Source organism: Pseudophryne corroboree, chromosome 7 (genome assembly GCF_028390025.1).
Source record: "Pseudophryne corroboree isolate aPseCor3 chromosome 7, aPseCor3.hap2, whole genome shotgun sequence".
In the NCBI taxonomy this organism is placed as follows: Eukaryota; Metazoa; Chordata; class Amphibia; order Anura; family Myobatrachidae; genus Pseudophryne; species Pseudophryne corroboree.
In genome coordinates, this window is record NC_086450.1 from 121,158,215 (window position 1) to 121,180,399 (window position 22,185).

The window sequence follows — 22,185 nt, forward strand, 5'->3', positions numbered from 1 at the left end:
GTGTCGGGTCTCTAATACCCTCCTGACAGAATGGACATTGCATTAATTCTGGATGCCAGCCGGCAAAATATCCCTCTGTGCATCCCTCATATATAAGACGACGTCTTATGTTCGCAAAATAGTATCCCTGTTTGACAGGGTTACAGACCACGCTGCAGCAGCACTATCTGCAGGTCTCAGTCTAGTACCTGAGTGTGTAAATACAGACTTCAGGATAGCCTCCTGCTTTTTATCAGCAGGTACCTTCAAAGTGGCCGTATCCTAAGACGGCAGTGCCACCTTTTTTGACAAACGTGTGAGCGCCTTATCCACCCTAGGGGATATCTCCCAGCGTAACTTATCCTCTGGCGGGAAAGGGTACGCCATCAGTAACTTTTTAGAAATTACCAGTTTCTTATCGGGGGAACCCACGCTTTTTCACACTTCATTCACTCATTTGATGGGGGAACAAAACACTGCCTGCTTTTTCTCCCCAAACATAAAACCCTTTTTTAGTGGTACTTGGGTTAATGTCAGAAATGTGTAACACATTTTTTATTGCCGGGATCATGTAACGGATGTTCCTAGTGGATTGTGTATATGTCTCAACCTCGTCAACACTGGAGTCAGACTCCGTGTCAACATCTGTGTCTGCCATCTGAGGGAGCGGGCGTTTTTGAGCCCCTGATGGCCTTTGAGACGCCTGGGCAGGCGCGGGCTGAGAAGCCGGCTGTCCCACAGCTGTTACGTCATCCAGCCTTTTATGTAAGGAGTTGACACTGTCGGTTTATACCTTCCACCTATCCATCCACTCTGGTGTCGGCCCCACAGGGGGCGACATCACATTTATCGGCATCTGCTCTGCCATCACATAAGCCTCCTCATCAAACGTGTCGACACAGCCGTACCGACACACCGCACACACACACAGGGAATGCTCTGACTGAGGACAGGACCCCACACAGCCCTTTGGGGAGACAGAGAGAGTATGCCAGCACACACCAGAGCGCTATATAATTTTGGGATTAACACTATATTGAGTGAATTTTTCCAAATAGCTGCTTGTATATACAATATTGCGCCTAAATTTTGTGCCCCCCCCCCCCCTCTCTTTTTAACCCTTTGAGCCTGAAAACTACAGGGGAGAGCCTGGGGAGCTGTCTTCCAGCTGCACTGTGAAGAGAAAATGGTGCCAGTGTGCTGAGGGAGAAGCCCCGCCCCTTTTTCAACTGACTTTCTCCCGCTTTTTCTGGAATACTGGCAGGGGTCATTTTACATCTATATAGCCTCTAGGACTATATATGATGTAGATTTGCCAGCCAAGGTGTCATATATTGCCCTCAGGGCGCCCCCCCCAGCGCCCTGCACCCTCAGTGACCGGAGTGTGAAGTGTGCATGAGGAGCAATGGCGCACAGCTGCAGTGCTGTGCGCTACCTTGGTGAAGACCGAAGTCTTCTGCCGCCGATTTTCCGGACCTCTTCTTGCTTCTGGCTCTGTAAGGGGGACGGCGGCGCGGCTCCGGGAACGAACACCAAGGCCAGTTCCATGCGGTCGATCCCTCTGGAGCTAATGGTGTCCAGTAGCCTAAGAAGCCCAAGCTAGCTGCAAGCAGGTAGGTTCGCTTCTTCTCCCCTTAGTCCCTCGATGCAGTGAGCCTGTTGCCAGCAGGTCTCACTGTAAAATAAAAAACCTAAAATAAACTTTCTTTCTAGGAGCTCAGGAGAGCCCCTAGTGTGCATCCAGCTCGGCCGGGCACAGAAATCCAACTGAGGTCTGGAGGAGGGTCATAGTGGGAGGAGCCAGTGCACACCAGATAGTACCTAATCTTTCTTTTAGAGTGCCCAGTCTCCTGCGGAGCCCGTCTATTCCCCATGGTCCTTACGGAGTTCCCAGCATCCACTAGGACGTCAGAGAAAAAGAAAAGTGACTTGTATGTGGCATAACATTCTTTCTGCAGGAATTGAGGCACCTTAATCACGCAATAGACAAACACAGAGCCGGATTAACAATGGGGCAGATGGAGCTGCAGCTCCAGGCCCCCCATTGAAAATAGGCCCAGAGATCCCCTGCAATGCAGCCAGTGTTGACAGGAAAAACAATTCCACCAGTCACCACCAGCGCAGCTCACTCACCTCCCGGTCACTGCAAATAACATAACCCCTGACACCAGCCAGCAAACAGAAGCCCCTCCTGCACCAGACAAAGGGCATGCAGAAGCACCGCCCCTGGACACCACTAAAGAACAATCTCCTAAACCTGGCTCTGAAGCCCCTCCCCCCAGACCCGTCTGAAGCCCCGCCTCCCGGACCTGTCTGAAGCTCAGCCCGTATGCTGTGAGTACTTTTGAACTGCTGTATTAGCAGCAGGGACTAAGAGCTGGTGGCCAGTGGGGACTTCTGGGGAGGAGGGGGGGTTAGGGGGTGAATAATAGACATTATGTAGCAGTTACCACAGGCGTCACAGATGCACCCCCTGACCCTATTTCTGCTCCTCCCTCTGTCCTGCTTTTCTCCCTGCCCGATGCTCTCATACAGAGAAGCACTGTGACTGGACTGGGTGGTGGGGATTATGTACCACCAGGTTAAGTTCCCCCTAAATGGCCAGGAGGTTTTCCCTTAAATGGCCAGGAACGTCTCTGCCCCCTCCCCACCTGCGTCTCTGCCCCCTCCCCACCTGTATCCCTGCCCCTTCCCCTCCTGTGTCTCTGCCCCCACCACACCCGCGTCTCTGTCCCTCCACACCTGTATCTCTGCCCCTTCCCCTCCTGTGTCTCTGCCCCTTCTCCACCTGTGTCTCTGCCCCCTCCCCATCTGCGTCTCTGCCCCCTCTTCACCTGTATCTCTGCCCCCCCCCCCGAGTCTCTGCCCCCACCACGCCTGCGTCTCTACCCCCTCCCCACCCGTATCTCTGCCCCTTCCTCTCCTGTGTCTCTGCCCCCTCCTCACCTATATCTCTGCCTTTTCCCCCCCTGTGTCTCTTCCCCCACCACACCTGCATCTCTGGCCCCCTCCCCACCCATATCTCTACCCCTTCCCCTCCTGTGTCTCTGCCCCTTCTCCACCTGTGTCTCTGCCCCCTCCTCACCTGTGTCTCTACTCCTCCCCCCTGCGTCTCTAGCCCCCTCCCCACCCGTATCTCTGCCCCTTCCCCTCCTGTGTCTGTGCCCCTTCTCCACCTGTGTCTCTGCCCCTTCTCCACCTGTGTCTCTGCCCCCACCACACTTGCGTATCTGGCCCCCTTCCCACCTGTATCTCTGCCCCCTCCACAGCTTTATCTCTGCCCCCTCCACAGTTTTACCTCTGCCCCTTCCCCCCCGTGTCTCTGCCCCTTCTCCACCTGCATCTCTACCCCCTCTCCACCTGTATCTGAGATCCGGTCTCTAGGTCGACACTGTCTAGGTCGACCACTATTAGTCGACAGTAACCAGGTCTACAGGGTTTCTAGGTTGGCAGGGTCTCTATGTCGACATGTTTTAGGTCGACATGAGTTTTTAACTTTTTTTTTTTACTTTTTCATACTTGACGATCCACGCGGACTACAACTGGGAATGGTAACCTGTGCCAAGCGCAGCGGTAGCGGAGCGAGGCACCTTGCCCGAAGCATGACAAGTGAAGCGAGCCATGCGAGGGGACACGTTACACTAACTGGGGTTCCTGGTCACTGTACGGAGAAAACAACACCAAAAAAACATAAAAAACTCATGTCGACCTTTTGACCTATCGATCTAGACCATGTCAACCTAGAAACCCTGTCGACCTAGCATCCCTGTGGACCAATAGTGGTTGACCTAGACACTGTCGACCTTCGATACCACACACCCTGTATCTCTGCCCCCTCTCCACTGGTGTCTCTGCCCCATCACCACCTGTGCTTCCGCCCCTCTCCACCTATGTCTCTGCCTTCTCTCTACTTGTGCTTCCGCCTCCCTCTTCACTTATGTCTCTGCCACCTACACTTCCTGTGTGTCCACCCCTCTTACCACTTGTGCCTTGTTCCCCACTTGCATCATTGCCCCTTTCACACCTGTGCCTCTGCCTCCATGCCCACCCTTGTCCCTCCCCCCTTCCGCACCTGTGCTTCCGCCCCTCTCACCACGTGTGTCTCAGGGTATTTTTAAGAACAACTCCCTGAGAATCGTGGTAACAGGATTCGCAGTGACAGAGCTTTCTCGCAAGCTCTGTCTCTGTTTGTGATAATTGATATATCCTTGCGATATATTTAATAATTGCAATGTGATTTTTGTCAAAATGTATCACATCCGCATCTCTGATGTGGATTGTGATAAATATGCCCCATAGTGTGGAGATGTAGTGTAGTAGTGATATAGTGAAGTGAAGTAGTGTGGGGAGGAAGATCAGTGATGTACAGCAGTATGCCACCACCCCCATGCCCACACAGGAAGAAATTATCTGTGTCGCCAATCACACCCACTGCACGGCAAAAATAGGCCCTTCATAAATTTCAGCTCCAGGCCAATGTGGACCTTAATCTGGCACTGGACAAATAGATCAATATACATATTGTCTATATTGGAAGCAGCTACTTTTCCGGCTGTTGGGATCCCGGCGGTCAAGATACCAACGCGGGAAACCCGACAGCCAAGGGAAAACCGGCGGTCGGAATCCTGTCCGGGGCTGGCGGCAGTTTTATGACCGTCGGGATCCCATACTGAATCTATCTATATATGTATCTCTCACTCTCTCTCCCTGTGTGAGGTATATTAACTTAAGTGCGAGTTTTTAGAAGTGGAGATGTTGCCCATAGCAACTAATCAGATTCTATTATCTTCCAGAAGGTACTTGATAAATAATCTGATTGGTTGCTATACAGTAGGCAACATCTCCACTTCTAATAACTCGCACTTTAGTAAATATACAATACCTCCCAACATGACCCTCTCCAGGAGGGACACAATGCTCTGCTTCTGGACTTTTCTTTTAATGTATGATTGCTGGCACCTGTTTTGAACAGGTTAATGGATAAGAAAGGTGTTTCCAGCACAGGTGATGGCTATCCTAAATTAAGAGGGAAGTCCAGGAGCAGAGCATTCTGTCCCTCCTGGAGAGGGTCATGTTGGGAGGTATGAATATGGTTGATTCTATATCGGAGTGGGAGAAGGGACCTTCTGACGTACTTAGGGGAGGAGACACATCACCAGGGGGAGGAGCTACGGGCGAACAAGGTACCCGAAAAGTACCCTCGCGCTCGCCACCTGATTACTAAAGGTAATAGTTGGTGGCGTGGATAGGAGAGCAACTGTCCCGCTGGCATAGCTCCTCCCCCTTGCATCATGGCTCCTCCCCCTGACGGAAAAGGTCCCTTAGCCCACTTGATTCTAGCATCTACCGTATGAATATACCCCCTTTGTGTGAAAACAAGTATTCACACAAAACTGCCATAAATTGGCAGGTCATAAATAATTGTAATAGTGTATTCTAGTAATGATGACTTCATAGACAAGTACTTGTGTAAATCTTTGCTTAAATGCAATAGATTGTGACCTTTTTTTTCCATTCACTATTAGAGTGCCGACTTCTAGTTGAATATAGATTATATATTACACATACTATAGATATACATGCGAGCAGGAGTGTGGGATCAGTGCCGCTCAGTGTAGTGTGTCAGCCACCTCCCTGACCGGCACTTCCGGGTTGCCCACCTGTGTGTCAGGTAAGGGCGTTGGGCAGGTAAGGCAGAACTGCGCATGCGTGCTGGTGACCTCGCCTTGGCTACGTTGCAGACCCGTCTCACCTGCAGCCGGGTCCAGCAAAGCGGAAGTTGAATCTGTAGCGTCAGCCACTTCTCCTGAGCTGTCATCATCATTATCATCACCTGTCCCGCTGCCCAGCATCCCGGGGGGCTAGAGTCCCTGCCCAGCATCCCGGGGGTGGGGGTCCTTGCAGCGGCCAGGGCGGAGGAGGAGCCCTCTCTCAGCCTCCTCATCACTGTAAGTAGGAAACTTCCTAAACTCTCTCCCCGTAGTGCAGTGTGTCAGTCCCAGCCGGGCAGATGAGCAGCATAGAAGGTAATGTACTTGGCTGTAATAGGGCTGCGTTACGGGAAGTGTGTGTGTGGGGATGTGACATTGTAGGCTGATGCTGTGTCTCCCCAGATGAGCAGCTCTCCCTGTGACTCTGCTGCTTCACTCTCTTATACAAGTTATTAACTCCTTCTGTGCCCCACTCTGGCCGTACATACGGTATCCGGACTCCAGGTCGACACTCCTTAGGTCGACATGGACAAAGTCGACAGGAACAAGGTCGACACGGAAAAAGGTCAACATGAGTTTTTCACGATTTTTTTCTTTTTTTGAACCTTTTCATACTTAACGATCCACGTGGACTACGATTGGAATGGTAAAGTGTGCCGCGCGAAGCGGTAGCACCATGCCCGAAGCATGGCGAGCTAATTGGGGTTCCCGGTCACTCTACGAAGAAAACGACAACAAAAAAACATAAAAAACTCATGTCGACCTTGTTCCATGTCGACCTTGTTCCATGTCGACCTTGTTCCTGTCGACCTTGTTCCTGTCGACCTTTTGTCCCTGTTGACCTTTTGTCCATGTCGACCTAAGGTGTGTCGACCAATTGGCGTCGACCTAAGGTGTGTCGACCTTTGTGCTGTCGACCCTCAGTCCCAGACCCATACATACATACAGTTTGTAGCACATTACATTATATATATATATGTATCATTTTGTAATGACAGATACATAAAAAAAGAAAAAGAAAAAAAAAGTGATCAATTAAAAGTGAAATTGAGCAGCAAGTTTTATTATCTGATAATTTCTATAAGTGGCCAAAATGTTGAAAGCCAAAGACTCACATTTTATCTTGAGCAATAAATAATCAACACTATTCATGTTAATAATGCACCACATGTTAATAGTCTATGTATGTATTTATGTCCTTTACCTCCTGATGGTTCATTCATGAATTTTGGCTTCTAAATTTTGACCAGTGTTTGATGTAGCCGTTGTGGTGTTGCAGAGATTTGGCGATTGATCATGTTTGTATGAGGAGTCTGCAGGATTTGTTGTGGAATCAGTAGGGTTGTGTCCGCAATGAGGAATGCATCCATTGTCATCTATCTGGTCAGTGTGCACCAGTGATATCTTCACCCTGAAAATGTAGACCTGCTGTCAACAATAGGACTCCTATGGTCTATTGGTAGTGGATTTCCATAATGGAGCACCATAGTAGATCTGTAATTGAATCAGTTTTTGCAGGATTATTTATGTACAATATTCTATTAATTTTTTACTCTGTTTTTTAAAGTCTCTAAAATACAACCTTTTAATCTGTTGAGCGCTCATGCTGATGGATTCACCCCCAAGGACATTGTTGCACCAAGTATAACCTGTAATAACCTCCACTTAACATTCCTCTGGGTCATTAGTGTCTTACTGTAGTGTTGTGGAGCAGGAATGGTAGACTTTAAATTGCACATTCACCCTATGCAAAGTGTAGGCAGCCATATTGTGGACTGAACCATGAGCGTGCCGCCTATCAATTCACTGCCACTTTCCTGAAGTGTCTCATTGATTATATTTTCTAATGTTGGTCCAGCCCACAACATGTCTGCCTCTACTGTGTGTAAATGTGTACACTATGCATTTTACTACTGATATACAGTGTACTGTATCATTTTAATAAAGTTGTTAGGTTTTAGAAGGTTAAACTGAACATTTTTGAGTCATGACCTCTGTTGGTTATTGTCTGTGTGAGCACACAAGTTGAATAGTTTAGAAATTAATTAGCCATATGCTACTGAAGCAGCTAAGTTACTGGAGTTCAACAAACCACACATACTAGCATTATCTACTAGATCTAATGGGATGGGTACAGGAGCCAGATCCCGGAGTTACTGGAAAATACATGCCATTCATATATGATATAGCATTCCATAGTATTGGTAATATCTTCATACAGTGGTACATTTAATCAGCAGCATAAGTATGTATTGTATAGCTTGTGACACACACTACTTATACTGTTTATTTTAAATACTGTGGCATTACCAATCATTAAAATGAATCTATCTTAAAGCAAAATTCATGGTAATGCTTGAGCGTATGAAATACTATCTACATTAAAAATAGCTGGATATTGATCAGTTTAGATAATATATTTTTATCTTTCATTGTGATTGTATTGCACTGGTTGTTTTTTTTTTGTTTTTTTTGTCAATTCAGCATTTGTGTTTACAAATGACTCATGACGAGTGATGACGCGTGTTACAACTAGTACTGAGTGTCTAGCATCATATCGTCTGTGTCTCACTATTAAGCTTTGTAGCAAGTTGCATGTAGCTATATAAAAGCTGTTAAAAAAAAAATAGACTGTATTACATTTTGATAAATAGACCAGAGTTTGTTGTATTTCCACAACCTTTTTACTCATGTTTAGTATAGCAGAATAATTGTATCAAATAATAATTTTCACTATTTTATCATAGTGAACTTTTCACAATGTCTCAATCTTTGACTCTGCAGCAAAAAAAAAAACCCCAACCTTTCTGCTACCTCACATGAGCCAGATTATTACTTCCTATAGACTAAAAAACCTAATGTACTGGTGATCTGTAGAAATGTCTCAGTCAGCTCCCTTATATATTTCCTGGGGACCAAATATAATGGTAGCATCAGTTCAGTGCATTATTACTAGCAATCATTGGTTCTACATATTGCTGCAACAGGTGTGGTACATTTAGTTGACACTCAGAATGTCTCATAGTCAGAATGTGGAAATGTCAACACTGACATCATGTCTACATGCCAGAATGTCGAAAATGTGATTTCCAATGTATTTTTTACCTAACCCTAACTGCTGCAACCTAACCCTAAACTTAATCTAACACTAATCCTAAAATCGTGTGTCAACAATCTGACTGCATGACGGTGAAACAGTTCCTGTTACTTAAAATAGGACTTCTGCCTGATATTTGCTGGAAACTATTAAGGTGCATACACACTATGAGATGTGCTCCATGAGCGATATCGCCTAGTGTTTTCCTTACCCTTCCAGGCAGCCGATATAGTGTGCACACACTGAGCGATATCGGTAACGATATCGCTCAGTGACGTGACGTCATGCCGCGGTCGGCCCGTGCATGCAGTTTTGGATGATAAATCCAAATTGAGCTGTATGCACAGCCGACAGCAGGAGACGATAACGATGTGTGTGTTCATCGTCCGTAGCACACTGGGCGATATTACAAATGATATCGCTCAGAAGGTGGGAAATGAGCTATATCTTCTGTTTTATCGCCCAGTGTGCGAAAAGCTAATTTTTCTGCCATTTGACGTATAGGGCTAAGTTTATGAAGCTGCTTCTCGGGGATGACTTGGAAATTTAAAGTGACCATATTATTAAATGCAAACCATTCTGCCGTTTGCACTTACTATAATTGCTGCTTTATATTTCCAGCACATAGATCAGTGTTTCCCAACCATACTCTCCAAAGCACATTGTGATATCCATGCTCGAGTACAGATGGGTAAATCAAAGTAACCGAGCTGCTACTTAACTGACAATTTTTTTTCCAAAAAACGCTCAGAATTTGTAGTTTTTTTTTTTTTTTTAAATGAGTAATTTAGATGGAGAACATGTTAAAATTATTGAATAAAATATATATAATATATATATATATATATATATATACATACATACACACACACACACACACACACACACACACACACACACACACACACACACACACAATCACAATATTTTTTTGGGGGGGATATTTGTATAAAATCAGGTTTTCAAATATCGAAACATTACGACTTTCATATTCATAGCCGCGCAGCCACCAGGTACACACTGGGGGGCTGTTAGTTTACAGTTTCCCAGTGGCTGCTGTTGTCTGCAGCCACTGGGTGGGGAGTTCTGCCGCGCTGACTGATCAGATGTAATCGGCAGTATGGTAAATACGGGGGGAGGATGAAGGGGAGACAGAGGAACTGGGAGGTCCCGCTGGCAGTGGCAGCTGTGGGAAGTTTCTCTTCCCTGCAGCTGCACACACTGTATATCTGACTGGTCGTATTCTGTGCAACCAGATATAAAGAGGCACGTGGTTTGGTAGCATCTGATGCAACCATGCCAGGCAAGTGGTTAAATCACCTGTGCTCAAATATGGATATCATTAAAACCTGGACTGTTAGTGTGTGCCTTGAGGACAGTGGTTTTAAACCCCTGACGTAAGTTGTAAAGGACCGGGCTTATTCAGGGGCCATGAAAAAAGTCAGCATTGTTAATTATACCCCTTTTACGCTGCCACAATAATCTAGGTTATTGCTGGGGCTAACCGGGTTGTGGCTCAGTGTTAAAAGGTCCTTGAAAAATAACCCAGGTAAAGGTGCAATGTAAACGGCGCTACCTGGGTTGTCTTACCCAGGTTATGCTTAAAGCTGCTGAGTATATGTGTATGCAGAGGTTCACCTCAACGCAGTGTCAGTGAGTGATAAGCAGGGCAGACACTGGTTCAGTGTAAATGGGGCTGACCTGGGAATAACCTGGATCAAAGGTGCAGTGTAATACCCCTTTTACACCGCCAGCATATAACATGGGTTATTGCACATAAACATGCATAACCCGTGTTGCTACTCTGTGTAAAAGGGCAGAGTTGGAATAATCCGGTTCGAGTGACCCGGTATTCCAACTCGGGTAGTTTGCAGGGTTGAAAACGGATAATGTAATCTACAAGCGCCGCCCCCGCCGCGTCATCGGCAAGGTCACCAACCCGGCAATATGCCGGGTTAGTAAATGCGGTGGGTAAGGGGCCTGATGCGGGTCGCAGCAGGGTAGCACCTGCAGTATTTGGTGTAAAAGTGGTTTCAAAAGGGTCTGACCTGGGTTGGAACAGTGTCCGGAATCCCGGGTCGGACCTGGGTTTTTGGTGTAAAAGTGGTATGACTGAGGCCAGCATTTATCAATATATATGTCACATAACCTTAACAGTGTGTTTTTGAGTTTTTAACAAGTGAATTCTGATGCTTCAGTATTAAGAGTTATTTTAGTAGGATGTAGTACCTACCCTAATACTGTAATTGTAACCTACTGTACAAGCTGACCTTCCTTTAAAGAGATTTAATGTAAACATGTAGCATGGGGTCACCATTAGCAGCATTACCTAGAATCTAGACTAATCATTATATAGTGTGTTTTTTATCATTCATAAATACTGATATAAAGTTGTATGACCCATTGTAAATAATACCTCCACCCCCACTCCTACCCCCTCTGTTGGGTTGGGTATGGAATCCCGGCGGCCGACCGATGCCGGGATCCCTGCCGCCAGAATGTGGTGAGTGCTACAAAGCTCCTTGCAGGCTGCCACGCTGAGGTCTCGGTGGCTGTCTGCGCTCGCCACAGGTTCTGTTCCCACTCTGTGGGTTTCGTGGACACCCACGGGTGGTAATAGCTCTGGTGCAGCTGGTAGTATTCTCGTCGGTTGGGAACTTGGCGTCGCTATTCTGACCGCCGGGATTTTGACTATATCCCCCACTGTCTCTCTATAAAAATACTCCAACTAGTCAGAAAGATGTCTCTGACACCTGGTTTGAAGCCTGTAGACAACATATTGATGACAGCCTTGAGGATTGCTAAAACGAATTGATAAATGACATGCAAATTAGCTTTGATACAAGCCCACGGAGTGTTTTCTTCTTGCAAGATTATATGTTAAAATGTAAAACCACTTGGTTATTTGTGGTAGGAAGAAGGATATTGCACATACTGTAAGTGGAGAGAGGCAGTTTGTAATTATTGCCTTACTTCCTTTGTAACTGTAAAAGAAATGTTATGTTACCGTGTGCTAGTCATTTGCCTTTGTCACTCCAATGATTGCAGGGAAAAAAGTTGCTTGAATAGAGTACTGTGTAGCCTCAGATGACCTATATGCACCCCTTCAAGATAGGCTTCCAAAATAAGGAGATTAAAAAAAAAAGTGCCGTTTACACAGTTTTTCTTGTTCGTTTCTGTCGATTTGCAAATCGCCATAATTGAAATAAGTCTGACGACAGAGCTTTCAAACTGAAATGGATTTTGCCTATGTTATTTGGCCAATTCATACATATTCATAAAAATAAAACCTTTAAAATAACAAAATGAAAGTCAACACTAACAAAACGGTTATCAGTCAACATTAAACATACAAATGTTTAGTTTTGGGTGGTGACTGCTAGGGCCGCCTATCCTTTTGTATTTTTATTTGGTAAGTATGGCCACACTTTTGATAGACTTTGATAATTCATAGAGTATGTTTGTACATTACACATCCAGGCTATTACCACCTTAGTATTCAATTGAATGGGACCTTGGCACTATGATGTAATATTGCAGTTCTTGTTTTTTCCAATTACAAGAATTTGCAGTAAGTTCAATAATTGTAATGTTGTGTTAATATGCAGTATCACAGATCGAACATAGACTAGATTGCTTGTTATATCTACTAGATTGATAGGGAGAAGTCTTCAAGGAATTATTGTGTACCCATTGCTATGGCAACTCCACCTCTAGGGATGGATGTTACATGGCCTATATTTGTTTGTTTTTTACAGACCTATGGATCTTGTCATAGTATGTGTACAGTATGTGAAGCTGATTATTATTATTGGAGAATAATGCTTCACATTTTTGTAACTGGAACCATGATACTATGGGGTTGATTGCTGTTTCGATGTTTTTCATAGTTTGCAGATGGTTGGAGGACTGCGCATGCATCGGAGATGCAATACGCATGTGCCTTCATACCCTTAAGCTGCAACATGATTGTCATGTTGCTGGTGTTTGGGTGGCGGTGACGGGGAGCAATCAAAAATGATTGTGTGGTAGAATGGCGCTACCTAGCTGCTACACCAAACTAGGTATGCAGTATAAAATCAAAATAAATTTTGAATCAATAACATATACACAAATAAAATGCATGTCGTAAAATACCATACATTAACAAAACTGTATGGACAAGATAAAACAAATAAAAATCTTATGAAACTCTTCCCAGCAAGGGAATGTTTAGTCCAATAACAAAGTGGCAATTGTACACAAAGGAGTCCTACCGGAAAGGTTCGTAGGAGAGCTGCAGGTCACGATAAGGTGCCGAGTAGTCCTGTCTTACCCTTCACAAAGCTCCCAGATCTTAAGTCCTATCTCGCTTGGCAGGTCCTCCTCCTGTGTCCTAGGGGGTGCTGGCGCCAACTCGTTTCAGAACGTTGAGGCTCTTTTTTCAAGGCAAATGGTCACCCCCATCGCTGGTGCTTCTTTTAAGGCCTGCGATTCAATTAAGGCGGGTACTAAATGACGTCCTCTGGCACTAATAGGCTGATGCTGGTATTCTTTTGTGTCACGGTGTGCCAAAGCCAGTGGCTGCACCCTTGGATGCAGTTTCACTGGCCCCGTCAGTGTAGTTTTGCCAGACATCCTGAGTAACCTGTGAATCTAATCCTAAGTGTTCGGACGCAGCAGTGGATCTGAGAAGCTGTCAGTGGGCGCATTCTTACTCAAGATGCCTCTTGCAGCTTTTACATATATTTGCACAGCTGCTGCATACAAAGATGCAGTAAAATTGGTGGCCACTTCTAAGTTAGGCCCCAAGTTTGGAGGCTAAAACAAGCATTTATTACAAAATTCAGAAAATTTGCAAATAAAGTACTATGAGGTGCAGTAATATTGACCCCATCATTAAGGCATTTTTCCACTAATTCATGATCAGGGCCATACAGAGCCATGCTGAGCCCAGGTTCTGGCATTCGGGCGTGGCCTAAAAGGGGAGTGACCATGGGCACTAAAAATAAATTCTAAAAAAACATATGAATTGCTCTGCGCGCGCCCCACGGGGGTGCCATTCAAATCCAGGGGGCAGGGGGAAGGCAACAACTTTCTACCTTGCTTGCCCCGGGAAGTGGGTCCCCCCTCCGTGGTCAGCACCATCTTCGGAGTGACATTTGGGAACATGGAGCACGTGCACTAGAAAGTAAAGACTCTACAGAGTGCTCTCAATGGGCCTAATTCAGATATGTTTGCGCGCTATTTTTTGCAGCGCTGCGAACGGTTAGACGCCGCCTATAGGGGACTGTATTTTAGCTTTGCAAGTGTGCGAACGCGTGTGCAGCCGCCCTGTACCAAAAACAGCTTGTGCAGTATCTGAGTAAATCTTACTTTACTCAGTCGCTGTGATCACTTCAGCCTATTCGAGCCCGGAATTGACGTTAGACACCCGCCCTGCAAACACTTTTACACGCCTGCATTTTTCCAACCACTCCCAGAAAACGGTCAGTTGTCACCCACAAACGCCTTCTTCCTGTCAATCTCCTTGCGAACGGCTATGCGAATGGTTTCTTCGCTAGAACCAGTGCACAACAACGATCCGCTTTGTAACCGTACGGCGCGCCTGCGCATTGCGGTGCAAGCGCAGTGGTTACCTGATCGCTGCGCAGCGAAAAACGTTAGCGAGCGAACAGATCTGAATTAGGCCCAATATTCAATGCCGTCTTCCCGAAGATATTACTGGGAAAATGGCAGCAGCCACGGTGGAAGCACCTGCTTCCCAGATGAAGGTAAGTATACGCGCGGGGGGAGAAAGTTAATTATCAATTACTGGATGTTTTAATTTGATTGGAGCTACGTAACTTTTTTTTTTGTTTGTTTTTTGTTTGTTTTCTTGCATAAACTGGACATTGGGGTTTAAAAAGTTTTTATCATGGAAATTATTCATGTTTAAGTATGTTGATGTTTTGTCTCTCTTTTTTTTTACTAGCACGTCCTGAGCAACTTTTTTAACATCAAAGTTTAATTAAAACACATTTGTAGAGTATTAAGAAAACTGCATGTTCCTGCAAGCAGAGCTTTCTGTCACCACACATATCATGGGCGTTGGAGTCTTACAATAGTTGGGCAGTATTGAACAAATAAACTATCGCTATGATTGCTTTTAAATCAGCAGAATTTAAAGACCAAGCAAACCAGTTAATTCTAATAGGGTCAGGCTGTAAAGGCACATACATGTCTAATAGTATGAAGAATGGCAGATGTCTATGTACTTTCAGTGGTTCATATGATTCTTTGCCTACTTACAGTAATTCATGTTCCAGTTGAAAAGCAGCACTGCCAGCCTACTGAGACTCTTTCTGGAACCACAGGGCAGTGACAGCAGTGGGGAATATGAGATCTGGCATTATACTTAAACAAGAAATTCACATACACACCCATGAAGCACTGAGGGCCAGATGTACTAAGCCTTGAAAAGTGATAAAGTGGACGGAGATAAAGTACCAACCAATCACAGCCTAACTGTCATTTTTCAAACCCAGCCTGTGACATGGCAGTTAGGAGCTGATTGGCTGGTACTTTATCTCCGTGCAATTTATCACTTTTCAAGGCTTAGTACATCTTCCCCAGCATGTTTTTACAATTCACTTAATATCCCAGTTGGCGAATTACTAAACTAATCCGAGACTCGTCAAAAGATAGCCCAAAGGTACTTAATGGGTGGGATTCAAATGATATATTTCCTTTCTAAAATGATCTCCGTTATTGTGCATATTGCGCCCATAGGGATCAGGTTTAGCTGTGTAAAGGGTTTAGTGCCTCCCTACTCTGGGGGTGGCGAGCTGAAATAATGATACCACGCCCCTGAGGGCAGGAACAGAACAGGTGTGGAAAGGGGTGAAAAGAATTGAATCCCACCCAATGAATTCTGCTTCATCTGTTTATTTTTGGAATATCTACAGTTTTGGTAAACTTGTGATAACGTGTGTGTAGCTTTATGTTCAGAGGCGGTGCTACCCACTCAGCAAGGGTATAGAAGGCAGGGAGGTGCAGACCAGAAAAAGGCGTTCTCCCTGCTCTGCTACCCTTACTGCTGTCTATCCACTGTTGCTGCTGGCTACCGCCTGTCACACAATGTGACAAGCAGCGGCGCCAGTGTGAGCAGTGAAGCGCGCCCTTCGACTCCAGCCTAGGGATGGCCATCAGTGGGCTGTCCATCAATGGTTGCCATCGATGACATCATCGATGATAACCATTGATGGCACTTATACCATCTATGGTGAACCATTGATGGTTTGCACCACTTGATGGCCATCGCTGAAAGGTGCAGGCCGGGCTGCGGGCCAATAAAAACACGGGGGCGAGGCTTAGCGGGTTTGGGATGGAGCTATGCTCTGTGTCCCGCCACCTTGCAAAAATAAAATAAAAATTTGTTTAGGCTGTGCCATCGATGGATTCTCTGCCATCGATGGCAAAAACATTCGACATCGGCCATAAACCATCAATTATTTGGAATCATCGATGGTTGATGGCCATCCCTACTCCAGTCCCTCCCTCACACCCCCACGCCTCCGCTGAGTCTTCTCCTTCCAGCTGCATTTGTCGCAAGCTCGGCGGCACGGTCACACAGGGGCACTACAGGTACACATGTACGGGGCCCCTGCACATTCCTCCCACCACCACCACCATCCCAGTGAAAAAACTGCCTGCCAAATTTCTTTAGCTGCACCACGGCGACTTTAGTGAGCACCGTGGTGCCAGCAACATGAGGAGGTGAGACGGAAGAAGCTGAGCTGTTCAGCTGCGCTTGCTCAGCAGTCAGTAACTTCTCCCGAAGAGCTTTTCGCCGCACCACCGGCATCAATGCACACCATGCTGCTCTGGGGGATGCCACACTGGGTACCATCAGCCACTCTGCGTGCACTAGCCTGCCGCATGCCGACTGACCCTAACTGCCCGGTGGATTGAATAATATAGAGTCCTGGCTGCAGCTGTTCTGTGCCTGGCTGCTACAGTGCGTTAATTGGGAAGTCACGATCAGTGATGAGAAGCCACTGTGAAAAAGAGCTGCATAGTAGGGAAAGTAAAAAAAAGAAGAGAAATAGAGTGAAGAACATGTAAAAAGCTGCTGTATTCTTTTAAGCTGTGGGCACAGTGGGGCATATGATGTTATTTAGAGCACAGTGGGGTGTATTATGTGATTTTGGGGTATGCATTCAGGATCCCGGCAGCCGTAATACCAACACCGGAATGCTGACAGCTGCCAAAATACAGCCGCTGGAAATCAGGATCCCTACGACAATATCTCAACAGTCAGGATCCCGAAGATAAGTATAAACTGCGGAGTAAGGTTCAGCATGCGGTAGGGAGGGTTAGGTTTAGGAACAATCTGAGGGGGTTAGGGTTACGCTACGCGGTGGGGGAGATTAGGGTTAGGCTGCAGAGAGGGGGGGTTAGGCACCACCGGGGGAATGTTAGGGGGAAGGTTAGGTGTAGGCCTGCAGGAAGGGGGAGGGGGTTAGGATTAGGCTGTGGACAGGGAGGGTTAGTGGGTAGATAGGGTACCCTGACCGCCAGCATCCCGCCGGCTTTTCATACTAATCCCGATTTTGGGGATGCATTGAGGCATAAAATGTGAAGTGAGGACACAATGGGGGCCAGTAATGTGAAGTGAGGACACAATGGGGGCCAGTAATGTGAAGTGAGGACACAATGGGGGCCAGTAATGTGAAGCGAGGACACAATGGGGGCCAGTAATGTGAAGCGAGGACACAATGGGGGCCAGTAATGTGAAGTGAGGACACAATGGGGGCCAGTAATGTGAAGTGAGGACACAATGGGAGCCAGTAATGTGAAGTGAGGACACAATGGGGGCCAGTAATGTGAAGTGAGGACACAATGGGGGCCAGTAATGTGAAGTGAGGACACAATGGGGGCCAGTAATGTGAAGTGAGGACACAATGGGGGCCAGTAATGTGAAGTGAGGACACAATGGGGGCCAGTAATGTGAAGTGAGGACACAATGGGGGCCAGTAATGTGAAGTGAGGACACAATGGGGGCCAGTAATGTGAAGTGAGGACACAATGGGGGCCAGTAATGTGAAGTGAGGACACAATGGGGGCCAGTAATGTGAAGTGAGGACACAATGGGGGCCAGTAATGTGAAGTGAGGACACAATGGGGGCCAGTAATGTGAAGTGAGGACACAGTGGGGCCAATAATTTGAATTGAGGGCTCAATGAGGCAAATTGAGGGCTCTATGGGGGCACTGTGCGACATATAATGTGATTTGTTGACACTGCATCACATAATGTGAATTACTGTATGGCACTGTGTGACACGTGAATTGGGGGCACAGTGGAGCAGATAATGTGATTTGGGGATGTGTTGTGACATATAATGTGAATTGGGGGCACAGTGGGACTGATAATGTGACTTGGGGATGCGTTGTAGCATATAATGTTAATTGGGGGCACAATGGGGCTGATAATGTGACTTTGGGATGCGTTGTAGCATATAATGTTAATTGGGGGCACAATGGGGCTGATAATGTGACTTTGGGGTGCATTGTGACATATACGGGGAAATGTAAAAGGTTCCAAGTTTGTGGAGGTCCAGGACTTCAGATGAGATTGCCCGTATTTTTAGAGTGCCAACCATTTACAAGGGAAAACCAAGTTTGTTTTGCCTTGTACATGATTATTTCTTTAAAAATACAGGCAATCTCGGCTGAAATCCTGATCCTCTGCAAACTCTAACCCTATTACATGTTCCTGTCAGATCCAGGAAAACAGCAGCCAGGAAGACCGCTGTGGCGGCCGGCTACCTCAGTGGCTAATGGGGTGAGAGGTGGTGGGGCAAAAGTAATATGGGGGATGGCAGTAGCTAAATCCGATTAAGGGGAGGCAGGGGGGTTGGCACAGGGGGAACAAGCTTTGTCACACTGTGCAATACCCACTGTCCTACTATTCTGTGAAAATGTCCTACTGTCACCCCGAGTTCATGACCCACTTTCACCCTGTGCATTCCCTTCTGTCATCCTGGGTATGTCCCTGACACCGTGTGTATATACCCCTCTGTCACCCTGTGTATGTCCCACTGTCACCCCGTGTATACGTGCCACTGTCACCCCGTGTATGTCCCTCTGTCACCCTGTGAATACGTGCCACTGTCACTCTCTGAATGCCCTTCTTTCACCCATTAGCCAGTATTTACCATGCACAGAAACAATATAACCAACCCAAATCTAAACCTGCAGTGCAACATGGTTTTGCCCAATTGCTAACTTTCTTAGTTTGCTAACAACTCTGAATAACCCCACAGACTGATGTTTAAAAGACAATTTCACTAAAATTGTCTTTTTAAAAAATATATATTTTCTGTCAGCTCCACCTGAATGTAGGGTATACGTCCTCTTTCCACAATCTTCCTATGTGCTGGGAGAACAGTAAATAAAATTGAGCATCTGTGAAAGACACACCTGAAGGCCATATTTCCTCTATTGCCTGCAACATTATTGCTTGTTTGTTCTACGTGTTCGCGTTTAGTGCTTAGCAATGTTTATCAAAGGGTTTGCAAAAGTAAATATAGATTATTTAATTTCAGCAAACACAATTGTATTTTGTCACTAAATAAAAAAGTTGGAAGTGTGGTATGAGCTTCTTTACATATAGAGATGCTTGTAGCAATCCCCTTTCATAGGAGTATCACATCACTTCTCTGTGCTGCTGTTAAAAGATTATGTTCTTGGATAGGCCAAAGTCCTGCTGCATCAAACTTTACCTGTGTGTGGCTACACATGCCGTGCTGATATACCAAGTCCTGCTGCATCAAACTTTACCTGTGTGTGGCTACACATGCCGTGCTGATATACCAAGTCCTGCTGCATCAAACTTTACCTGTGTGTGGCTACACATGCCGTGCTGATATACCCTAGGCTGCTGTTACCATTCTAGAGTCTGCTCAAGTCCCTCCCATCTATTACAAGTCTGTATGTAACGGAGTGTGACAAATGACTGCAGTAGGTGCTTTAATCCCAAAAGCGCCTTACGTTATTGATCTATAATTTTTGGTCACTTTGACAAGATTGCAATGATGTGCTGGCAACACAGCTTCTAGGTCTTGTTATTTTAATACATTTTCCTTAGGCTTGCCATTAGTTTAACAAATTTGCTTAAACAATCTTTATTTTGAGAGCTCTAGAACAGTGGCACACTGTGTATCAAAGTTATCACGTTTACAATGCAATGCCTAGAAGCCACGTCTAGACTCATTTTAAAATACTATTTAGACAGTCGAATGTATTAACTTGCATAGCTTCTGATTAAATTAAAAGGTACATAAATCCTTGTTTAAATTCAGCAATTGCACAAAGTGATCTAGACTACTTTAACCATTCAACATGATCGTTCTTGTCAGACATCTGTGATGGTCACACCTGTTTAACAAACTTGCTCGCTTTGTACATACAGTAATAGACTTTAAAGTGTCTCTCACACAGGAAACATTGCCTTGGTCTAAAACCTAAAATGAGTGATTCATACAGTGAACATGACATCAGCTATTTACACAGATATTTGAATCCAGTTGCATCTTCTACTGAAAAACGAATCCTGCAAAATTGCTTTTGAACTGTTTTTACTTTTTCTTGGTATTCTGAATACGTTTTACAGAAACAATTCATACTGTAATTTGATTACATTACAAGTAGCCGTTTCACTGTAAAAGTCGATATGTGGTCATCATGTCTGAAGTCACAATGGGGTCGATTCAATTCGGCAACTTATGAATAGCGCCGGGAATTAGCTCCCGACGCTATTCAATTTAGCTGCTAGATACCCGCAATTGTCGGGAATTTTTCTCTCATCCCCAGGGGATGAGAGAAGAAACCCGACAAAAGTGCTGCCTCGCGGCCGGCGCAAGGCTGATTCTGTCGGGAATCAGCCTTGCGCCGTGTAGTTAAGTCGGAGAATGCCTGTTCTCCCGACAATTCAACCTGTTTAGTCTGCGAGAACGGGCCATCGCAGACTTAACTGGAGCTGAATTGAATAGCGTCGGGAGCTAATTCCCGGCGCTATTCATAAATTGCCGAATTGAATCGACCCCATTGTCAACATCTCAAAGGTCAAAGTCATAATGTCGAATGTTTAATATGTCAACACGTGAAATGTCAAAATATCGACAATAGAAATTCTAGGGGTGAGGGTTAAAATTGGGTGTCGATATTGTGAACATGTTGACATGCTGAGCATGTCTACATGTTGTCTGACAACATGTTGTTCCTGTCTATATAATGAATGTTGACACTGTGACCATTACTGTTTGTGTGTAACTTTGTAGAACAGTTGTCTTTGCATACAGTGCACATACAGTAATTTTGTGCCACTCATTTTGAGAGCTCTTATATGCTGGATCTGTAGATGTGACTACTCAGACACTGTTACATATGCATAGCCAGTGTGGTTGTTTTGGTCAAAATGACTCTGCATTGCCAGCCACAAGGAATCGTATCTGTCCGATGAAATCATGATGGGATTTGATTGGTAAGATATGAAAGTCTAGTTGTTTATTGACAATCTGTGTGTGTAGCGTCATTAGTCAGCTAGACTTAGTTCACATGTAGCCATTTCACTTGCCCTAGTTTGACTGAATATGTGTGTTTTTGCAGGATTTTTCATGTAGTTAAATGGCACAAGTCTCATCATATGGCTACTGTTGAAACTCAATGCATCAAGACATAGATGGTCAGTTCAAATTGGACCTGTAACCAACGGACAGCGGTCATCCTTTCTGTGGACTGAACAAATACAGTGGGGTTTGAAAGTTTGGTCACCCCAGGCAAAAATTAATTTTAATATGCAAAAAGAAGCCAAGGAAAGATGGAAAAATCTCCAAAAGGCATCAAATTACAGATTAGACATTCTTATAACATGTCAAAAAAAATTGATTTTATTTCCATCATTTACACTTTCAAAAGAACAGAAAACAAAAAATGGCGTCTGCAGAAGTTTGGGCACCCTGCAGAGTTAATACCTTGTACTGCCCCCTTTGGACAGCTGAGACCTGGCAGTGTCATGGATTGTTCTCAATCATCGTCTGGAAAGACCAGGTGATGTCAATCTCAAAGGTTTTAAAAGCACAGACTCATCTGACCTTGCTCCAACAATCAGCACCATGGGTTCCTCTAAGCAGTTGTGTAGAACACTGAAACTGAGAATAGTTGACGCTCACAAAGCAGGAGAAGGCTATAAGAAGATAGCAAAGCGTTATCAGATGCCCATATCCTCTGTTCGGAATGTAATTAAGAAATGGCAGTCATTAGGAACAGTGGTAGTTAAAGCAAGATCTGGAAGACCAAGAAAAATATCAGACAGAACAGCTAGCAGGATTGTGAGAAAAGCAAGTCAAAATCCACGTTTGACTGCACAATCCCTC

General features: G+C 45.4%; 1 protein-coding gene across 3 annotated transcripts in view; it reads left to right on the forward strand.

Annotated features, from left to right (window-relative positions):
* The first annotated feature begins 5,598 nt into the window (after positions 1-5,598).
* The window catches only part of GALNT3 (polypeptide N-acetylgalactosaminyltransferase 3), an 82,226-nt gene continuing 65,639 nt past the window's right edge, over positions 5,599-22,185 (forward strand). Inside the window, exon 1 of one of the 3 annotated variants that reach the window (XM_063933601.1) lies at positions 5,599-5,650. The gene's annotated coding sequence lies outside the window, so the exon portion shown is untranslated. Of the gene's footprint in view, positions 5,651-5,692; positions 6,006-22,185 lie in introns of those variants that run through there. The other 2 variants (XM_063933599.1, XM_063933600.1) reach the window with 2 other exon arrangements.